Consider the following 10,402-nt stretch of genomic DNA (forward strand, 5'->3'; position numbering starts at 1 on the left):
GCATTATCCAGATACATGAGCCTGGACTCCAGCTCTGTCGGTGCATCAGAAATCATTTCTATTCTACTACGATAACCTGATGAAGACCAGACGTGTCAGTGTAGTAGATGTTGGGGGTTGAAATGTCAGAGTTGGTGCTTCCCTCTCCTGGTGGTCAGTGTGTGTTTCCTCTGCTCTTGGTGTTCCGTTGAGGAAGCACGTTCCAGCTCTTCACCACAGACTTTTTTCTTCTGCATTGCTGTCCTTAACACTAAACTTCTCCATCACTTCCTCCTCACCTCTGTTTTCCTCTCATGACCATTAAAGTCTGCTCCTGTCATCATCCTCTCCCCCAGAATGTAGTAACTGCCACAGTGACTCTTCTGAGGAGTCTGTGTGGGAACAAACTAAGTTTAATGACTCGTCATCATCATGACTTCATTGCTGTCACCAAGGACAATGTGCAGTCATTTCTCAGTAATGTGTTTGCAGGGCAATGTCCAGGGATCCAACGCTGTCTATGCTTTGCACCTGCTCCCTTTCTCCCTCCCTACACACTCACACACACGTGCACATGCACACACAATTAGATTTGTTTTACTCAATTGACAGTCAGTCTGATCGGTCTTATGCTGCTAACCAGAGCCGAGTTTATTGACTTCAGCTTTATAACCAGGACTGGGATAGATCCTTTGAGACATCTCTGATAATGAAACAAGTGTCACAGACCTGTCTCTTTAGCTTTAGGAACACACTGTAAAAATAGAACCAAAAGTAAAAAAAACATTGATTTATTGAATGGAAAAGAAAAACTAATAAAAACTGGCCTTATGGTTTATCTAAAATATTAAAGCAAGTCCACCAAAAAGTCCCAAATAGAAGAGTTCATCCGATGGGTGCACGTCCAGGTCTGTCAGGCAAGAGAGCGGCGTGGCAGTGAGAGACAAGCAAGCGCACCGATGAAGAAAACAAACAAGGTAGTTCAGGCTCAGGTGTTGCCCTCCCTTTAACCTTAACCCCAGCAGGAGGAAGGGCTGATGTTCCTTCCCGTAGCTCGTTATCAGGCCTTCAGTCTCTCCGTCTGACTCGCTGGTAAACAGGCACTCTACAAGCTTTTTCTTTTTTTGCCTGCTCCTTTATTGCTTTGGTTCTGAGAGGATTTTGGAGGAGAGACTGTCAAGAAATTTTCTGAAAAGGACTGAAACAAAATTAGGGCTGGGGTAATAAAATCGATTAATCAATCCGAATTGATTCAAGCTTAATAGATCAATAATCGATTAATAAAAAGTAGATATCAATTTAGCACAAAAAGCTCATCTGCTAACACTTGGTCCTCCTAAACATCTTCATAAACTCACAGGTATGAATTTTCCAAACTCTTCAAAAGAAAAAAAAAAAGTAATCATTTTTGATCCAAAACATTGTTTTTTTCCTCATACTTTCTTCTTCTTCTGGAATAAGGTGTAATACTATAGCATGATCGCCACCTAGTGGTCAAACTGAAACGTCCTCCAGGAGAAGCAGAACAATGTTTCCAATGTTAATGATCTGAACATTTTAGTTAGAACTTCTCCTTTAGAGAATCCATGTAACACTGGATGATATTAACAATCTCATTATTTCACTGATACATTTACAGTATGTGAACTGGATCAGATTAATATAGATTCAAAACATATAGTAGATTATTCATGTATTTTTAAACAAAGGTGTATAAATGAGTAAACTCAAAATTGAATTGAATTGAAGAATTTAAAGTATATAAAAAAGATCAGAGTAGAATCGATCCAGGCTCTTGTGAATTGAATTGAATCGAATCGTTTCTGGAAATTATAATTGATACCCAGCCCAAATAAAATGCTCTTATTACCAAGTTTTCTGACATGCAAAATTAATTCAGAAGAATTCAAAATTCAAGAACGTGTCTTTTAGAGTTTTACTAGCGTGACAGAGGGAATGTCTACACACACAGCCGTTCACTGAGGTGCAGCTGAGATTCTCCAAGCATAAATACAGGTTTGGTCACACATAAAGGAAACGATGCTACACTTGTTACACAGGACTCATTCATTTTTATTCTGCTGATCTGCCTGATCTTCTGAGTTGATCTCTTTCAGTTCCTCTTGTGCGGGTGTGGAGGCTGGTTCAATTCAGCTCTGTGATAGCCACAGCTTGTTCTGCAGTTTTGAAGGAATGAAACATCAAAACCAGACAACACAACATTTCTACAAAATATAATTTGGAAGAGTAATATGTATTAAAAAACGAAAAAAAACAACAACTAGATAATAAAAATAACAAATTAAAATACTGGCATTGGATGAAGGAAAAGACATTTTCTCAACAGATATGATGCAGATTTCATCACGATGTAGATGGTATAGAGCGATGAGAGCTGGACAGAGTCCCCTCCCCTTCGTCTTCCAAACAGGAAGTACCGCTAGTGTCAGAAAGCCAAAATCCCATAGACTTGTAGAGAAACAAACAGCGTGTACTCAGTGTTATATCTGCCATAATAATCATTGTTGCTCTGCTATCTCTTTTTTACATGCTCTTGCTAAGCCTCATTTTTCATGACATATATGTTTTTTATCTAAAGTTATAAACTGACCAATCAGAAGCTTTAGTTAAAGCATGTGGGGCCCGCTGCCCCCCACCTTGAATGTTTGAAATGTTTGATTGACAGATTCTCTTTCATTGGAAGGGGTGTGGCTTTCCAACAAGCTCAGTCCGGATTAATGAGAGTGGTTGCCATAGAAATGTAGACTTAGACCAATTCGAACCAATCACTGCTTACTAACCTGGTCTGTTTCCAACACGGCGACGTCCATGTCACGGTAAATGTCGACTGAATTGACTTTGTTTTGTGGGCGTAAGGCATTTTCTATGGGTGATAACACAGAGGCTTTGTCCATCTCTTTATACTGTCAACACTGACGCAATTATTTATTTTTTACAAAGATTTGTATTTTTAACTACAAGCTTTACTATTATTTTTTAACATTGTAAAGCATTTTGAGGTGCTCTTTAGCAGAATAAATGCTATATCAATAAAAGTTGGATTTGAATCTAATAATAAACTTTGCAGTTTTGGATGAAAATCTTTACCTGGGTTGAACTATTTCAAAATTGAACAACTAAAAATATCTAAAAGTACCAGCAACCACCTTGTTAAAATGGTGTAATTACATAGTAACTTATAAGGAATTCAATAGTACTTGTTAGAAAACCCAAAGTGCTTTACAGTGAGAGTCCCATTCACACACACATTCACACACTGATGGTGGCTCTGCTGATTAACACTGGCGCCAACCTGTAACCACCAGGAGCATTGTGGGCTTCATCGTCTTGCCCAAGGACACTTCCACATAGGGTTGAGCAAGGCAGAAATCAAACCGATCTCTGATCAGAGGTCGACCGCTCTACCTCTGATACATGATTTTACCTGTCCATATGACCTTTTTTGACAGAGTGGGTTTTATTTTGAAAGGAACTTGTGTGCTCTGTTGTCAGAAGTAAAACAAATTACAGCTATTAAATATATAAACATATAGATACTGTTACAATTTAATTATTGACATATTTTAAAATTAAATGTATAAATAAATGTTTAATTGCCAAAAAATTCATAAATATTGTGCATTTTAAATGATAAAGTGGGACTTTGGGGCTCTTGTTGGATTCTGGTCTGAAAGAAACTAGACCAAATGGCTCTTTTGGCATTAAAGGTTGTAGACTTTTGGACTAATCTATCCAACCTCCAAACAAAAACATGGTCTTAGTGTTAGAGAACGTTTTATCTTTCATGTATGTATTACATTTGACTAGAAAAACTTGCATTTTGAGAACAACCATTATAATACATATTTAATCTTTGTCTATGAAATTTGATTCCTCACTTCAGTGCAGGTTTTGAACTTGTAGTGCATGTATTCATGCTCATATGGGACCACAGACAGCCTTGGCCTTAAATCACACTTTCATCACATTGGACTATTGATCAGTCGTGTAACTTTTTAATATCCTTCCAATTGATTCAGTTCCCCAAAGGAGGAAAGTGTCAGTCCTCAGGCATTCACAATATCAAAGAAATAAGATTAAAAAAGTGGAAAGTGTGCCCAGAAGATATAACAGCATGACACAAAGATTGGCTGTGCTCTTTGGAAACTTTTTCTAATCAATGGAGATTCTAACATGTGAAGTACATCTTAATGTCTTGAGTGATTCTGAAGCTTTAGGGCTGACGAGGAGGCTGGGGCCTATTCCAGCTACTGTATACTGTTCACATACTGCACACCACCATGATAAAGAGTTTTCATTGGATTCCTGTGTTTAACTAAACAAGTTTGTTATCACGTTTTCTGTCTCATGACTTGTTCAACACCTACCTCTTCCATGTTTGAATTAAAACAAATATCTTTAAACAATCTTTACACACAGCACTACACAGCTCTGCCTGTTTGTCCAACCTGTGACTGAAAAAATAAAAACTCACAGAATGAAGCTTCACTAAATACAGATCGACTGTCTAAGAAGCTGCTGGTGGTCACACACACACACACAAACAAACTGCAAATAGAATGTTTTGTCCCCCCTTGGTTCTATCAAATCCTAGTTAGTATGGATAGTATCATTAAAGAAAGGTACAGTTGAACTCGGTTTTCTTTGTTTTAGTTTATTCTTCCCCAGCTGCTGGGAGACTTTCCACACTAAGACAAACTTAGACAAAGAGAGGCCATTTGGAGAAAAACAACATTCATGCATGAGAGATTTATTGAGAGTTGTTACCACGATACACATTGTTGAGCTATTAAAGCTTTTCTTTAAGGTCAGAGCCGGTAGAAGGTTATGAGAAGCCCTAGGACAAGTTTAACTGTGGTGCCCTCCAAAACAAAAGATTAAAAAAAGCCCAAATTTTTCCATATAGAAGAACTTTTACACATTTTTGATAATCATCTCTGAATTGCATGAAAAGCTGACAAGCTTTTAATTAGAAACCATCTTACAATAAAGATCTTTTGACCCAAAGGTGCTGGTTCTGGTTAGAGACTAAAACAACTCAGATTTGGACTTTTCTGGCCTCACTGCTGCAAAGTCTTCAATAACATAATTATCGTCAGAAGCAGGTTGGATCCAAGTGCAGCAGGTTTATTTGGCACAGGCAGGACAACAGGCAGGAAGCACAGCTAAATCTCCACAAAGCTAAATCAGGGTCAGGCAGGCAGAGGTCAAGCACGAGCATCAGAGAATAACCAGAGTGGTCAGGGGTCAGGCGAGGCCAGAAACCTTTACCTGTAAATGGAGTCCATACGTCTCTTTTGGACAAATATCTCCTACTATGACGGGAAAGTCCTTCTTTCAGTTTTAGAAATCTTAGAAGTCTCATGTGTAGGTTCAGCATTGCTCATCCATAAATTATTACTTCATGGTTTGACTGAAAGTCCAACTTTGAATCATTTTTGTTACAATGGCTGAGACCCACCATGGTAGCAAAAAATGTGCAAACAAAAACTAAGCTGCAAAGAAAAAGAAAAGCTGCAAATAATAGCAAACTGCTGCTAGAAATAAACAAAACATGGTTGCAAATTAAAAAAAAGATGGTTTAAATAAAAGAAACACAACAAATAAAAAGAAATGCAGATTCAAATAAAAGAGCCACAATGGAAGAGGATTGTTAGGGATTTTATTATTGGACCTGAGCAACAGGAATGGGTTTTTTTGATGAATTGGGGAAGTTAATCTTTTAAAAAGTGTGCCAGCTGCTCTTCTCTCCCCTTCTCTCCGGCGTCTGATCCTCTCGAGGAAAGATTTGTTTTCCGTGAGTATGCTAACTGCTTGTTTGTCTCCTGCTCTGACATGCCAGAAGATGTTTTCCTTTTAAAAATGATTCACTCAAGGGACCTAAAGGGAACACAAGCAATTAGGACCGTTTGTGTTTCCACCAAGCACCCCACCCCCACCCACCCCACAGCCTCTTCAGTTCAACTGCCCATGTTGATTGATTGCTGGCACCATCTTGTGGTCATAATAAAACTGTAGTAGCAGTTGGTTCATTTTTAGATTGTTTTAGTCCAACAGATAATGTTCACGTTATTCAAACAATACAAGTACATTTCAGTTATAGTAGACCTTATTTTTGAAAGTGTGAGAACAGTACGTGTGCACAAACAATGTCAACTAACAGATGTCTAAAAAGTCAGAATTTGCAGGTGAACTTGGTGGTTCTTTAAGTGTCATCAACAGACTTCCATCAAGACACAGAACTACTGTCAGAGTTTGTGACAGACCCAGGAGTGGAGCCCGACCAGTGACAGACCAGAACCATGACCAGAACCTGAGGACCTCTGACCTCAATCATGGTTTAACAAATCCCCACAACTGCAGGCCGTCTACCAGATGTGAGGGTACTAGAGTTTACAGACAAACCACAACCGACTCCACCACTTTGACTGGAATGAGAGACAACCACTGCAGGAGACTCCACCGAGTCAGTCGACCGTGTGACCTGGACAATACAGCAATGTTCGACCATCCTGTTCACTGATGACTGTCGGGTCACCTTGGACAGAAATGATGGTCGTCAGCTTTGATGGAGAAGGTGAGCTGAGTGATACGCCAAGGTCAGTGTGGTCAGAAACATCATAGAACCATCATCATCCTCAATTCCGCTCCCAACTTTCTGTTCATAGATGATAATGCTCCACCTCATGGAGCCAGAATTGTCTCAGCTGGAATTCAGGAAGTGGGAGTGCCTCATATGATATGGCCAGCAATGACCTCTGACCTGAACCTTGCTGAAGCAGAGACTGGGTGACGGTACCCCAAGTGACTTGGTAGAACTACATGTTGGACTTGTGGAAGAGTGGAACGCCTCAGAACAACATCGTGAGTGTAGTGAGGATCATGAGACGTCAAGATGTTATTGCAGAAATGGTGGAAATACCAGCTATTGACACGATCAGTGTTTGTCATAGGGACTATCTTTATCAGTGTCTTCATTTTGAGGTAATAAATATAAACTAAATGGTTTTCTACGTATTCCTTATAAGTAATATCAAATATTGCTAAATGTACTTTGCTCAAAAGACTAAGGGAAGATTCAAAACAAGTAAGAGACTTCTGGAAACTGATCCAAGAAGGGATGAGCAATAAATGTGGGTTCTGAAGTCAGGAAGTCATAACCCGTAAAGGCACGGTTATGCTGACAGACCGGTGGCTTGGAGCTGGAGAGACCGGTCTGGAAACAGCAGAGAACATCATGGGTTGCAGGTGCGTCAGAAAACCCGCCCACATCGCAGTGCTCCTCCAGGAAGCGAGAACTAGCAGAGGAAAAAGACAAAAGAGTCTCAGACGTTCTAAGAGACAATTGGTGATCTCAGGGCTAAAGCAGCAGTGAAGCCTGATGAGCCTAAAGAGGCATTGATACATCCTCTGTGATCTTTGAGCTGTGATTGGCTCCAGCAGTCCTTGTGACTGTAATGAGAGTACAGCGTGTGCAGGTATGAATGGATGCTGAACAGAGTGAAAAAGACTTTCTTGTAATTTATCTTTAAAAGTGAATTTAACCACTGTTTTAACCCTTTAACACTGGAGCCTCAGTGTTTATGTTGTTTGATTTACTGGAAGTTTTCAACCATTAACAGGATAATTCCAGCAGATTCTGAAGGAGAAAGCGGCTCATCGACCAGCTTTCTCCTTCAGAATCTGCTGGAGTTATCCTGTTAATGGTTGAAAAGTTACTGTATGTTAAGGATTTTGTGTTTAAGCATCACCAACATCACTTCAGGTGTTAAAGGGTTAAAGTGCTATGTCCAACTTCTCATCCTTACTCCCTGACCACTAAAAATCTATATAGTACAGACTAGTGTCCTGGATTTCATAAGACATTTGGACAACATGCTCACCACTTTTTAATGGCGAATAGGACCACAGAAAAAACCTAATGAATCCCCTGGGCTCTGATGACAAAGACTTGGATGGTTTAGAAAAAAAATAAATTCAAACACATTTTTTTCACAAAAAATTGTTGAAATACAATGCATGTGGTCTATATTTGCCAATCAAGTGAGCATTGATCCACACTGGTTTTTCACAGAGACTTCTGGGATTTTTAGGACACTAAAGTTAGGAATTGTAGATTCAGAGAGCTCTACAGAATGGAGAATGCACTATATAGTTCTCTATGTAGTGATTCGTGAAGGAATTCAGTCACAACCTTTATTAACAAAGGCAGCTTTTACCTCTGAGCACTGCATATTCTGCAATGAGATGAAAGTATATATCCTATAACGGACAGATCAGCTGTGGCTAAAGACAGACTGTATGATAGAAACCTGCTAGACTGAAGACTTTAATATCAACAGAGTAATCTCTGTTAATATTTACCTGTTAGAAAGAAACCATCATTAAAACTTGAACTTTTTATGGGGAGCTTCATACTTCTTGAAGTTCTGCTTCAACTGTATTGGATTAAGGTGGAGACCAATGCCAGATCAGCTTGAAGAGCATTGCTGGAGGAAATGGAGGGTTGCATTACCCCTTCTGCTCTCTTATGGGGTCCAGATGACCCCGCCCTTATATTGATGTGTGACCCCTCCCATGACAAAGCTAGATTTCATGTCTGCCACAGACACCAGTGAAGATAAAAATCCTTGAAAAAAACAGTTCAGCGCGCGGTCTTGGGCTCCAGATAACCCACTTTAATGTAAACATGCCTACATGAACGTGACTAAAGATGATTTTTAGTCAAAATCAAAAACCTGTGTTGTTTTCTAGGACATAGTTTCTGCAGAATGGCAAGAGTTCAGTAGAATTTCACCTCTGAGTTGTGGACAGGACTGTTGGCGTGGAGTAAACCTCCTTCACTTCCCATCATCCATCTTGTTATGAGTTTTTCTGCTAGCTTACAGCCCCTCACACCACCCCCAGTAATTACTGCTGAAACAAAAACAGTGACCAACATCATTTCTATCCAGTCGCACAGTTTAGATCCAGATTCCAGCTCAGATGAGGAAAACAAAGACGTTCATGGATCTGTTTGTTTGCAGGTGGATGCATCAGAATGGAGCCGAGCTGGGAGTTTACTGCTGATTGTAGCTTCTAAGTCACTGCCTCAAACCTTTTCAAACATCTTTTCATCTGCTCCCGATTCACGATGATCTGAAAAAAGAAATAATCAGAAACGCAGTAGAAATCTGAATTTTCTTTATGTCTGTCCTCCATCGTGGGAGAAACATTACAAGACAACAAGTTGGTGCAGTGGTTAGCACTCTTGCCTCACAGCAAGAAGGTCCCAGTTCAAATCCCGGCTGTGGGATCTGAACCAGAACCACCAATGGTGGACCTTTCTGTGTGGAGTTTGCATGTTCTCCCCGTGCATGTGTGGTTTTCTCCAGAACTCCATCTTCCTCCACCATCCAAAAACATGTTCATAGGTTCATTAGTGACTCTAAATGGTCCCTAGGTGTGTGTGATTGTGGTCCACCTGCCCAGGTGCATCCTGCCTCCACCCATCAGTAGCCATTTTAGGCTCCAGCAACCCTATGACCAAGGGACAAAGTGATTTAGATCATGAACATTTTAAAGACACCATTTTCACTGGAGTGGGTCTTTAACCCAGCATGGTAATCTGTCTTTTATTGAAAACATTAAATGTAGGGAACCACAAAAAGCATTTTATTCATTTCTGAAACAAACAAACAAAATAGGAAAAGAGGACTACTGTCTTTGCACATCCCTCATGATTTATTGAAACTGCACTGGCAGTTGGAGTTTTCCACCCCAAAGTTAAGAAGGGAAGAGGACAAACTGTGCTGAGCTCAAACAGTCATTGATCAGAAATAGAAAGCAAACTAAATGAATGGAAGCCAAAGACGCGCAGCAGTGATGTAAATCCACAGGCATGCCAGGAATGCACTGAACCCAGTTCGTCCTTTTTCGCGGTCCTTCATGGTTACATCAACTCAGTTTACTGAAAGTAAAGCAACTTGGAAGTCTTTTTTTCCTGTTTCAGGATGATGGTAGAAGTTGTCAAATGTGTGTGTTTTTTAACTACAAAATAAACTAACAACCCTGTATTTTTTGTTGTTTTCTTACTTTTCTTGTGAGTATATTAGGGATATTTCCTGCACCATGCTCATCTGAATGCTAACTAGTCATCATGGTTATCTCATTGTCTAAATTTACCAGGATTTTTAATCCAAAATAAGGAGGAGATGAAAACTATTCAGTTCATAAGACTGACAGCAGCAGACTGCTCTCTATGTAAAGAACACAAACACATCAAAACCACTGAAAGATGCTGTCGAAAAGCACAGCAGTGACTCAGCATCAGGGATTGTTGTTAATTGTGTCACTTCAGGAGGCCGTTCTGCATCTCTGACTCTACTAGAGTTATCTCTTGAATGGTGAACTTTAGTCAGCT

Source organism: Oryzias melastigma, linkage group LG8 (assembly GCF_002922805.2).
Source record: "Oryzias melastigma strain HK-1 linkage group LG8, ASM292280v2, whole genome shotgun sequence".
Classification (NCBI taxonomy): Eukaryota; Metazoa; Chordata; class Actinopteri; order Beloniformes; family Adrianichthyidae; genus Oryzias; species Oryzias melastigma.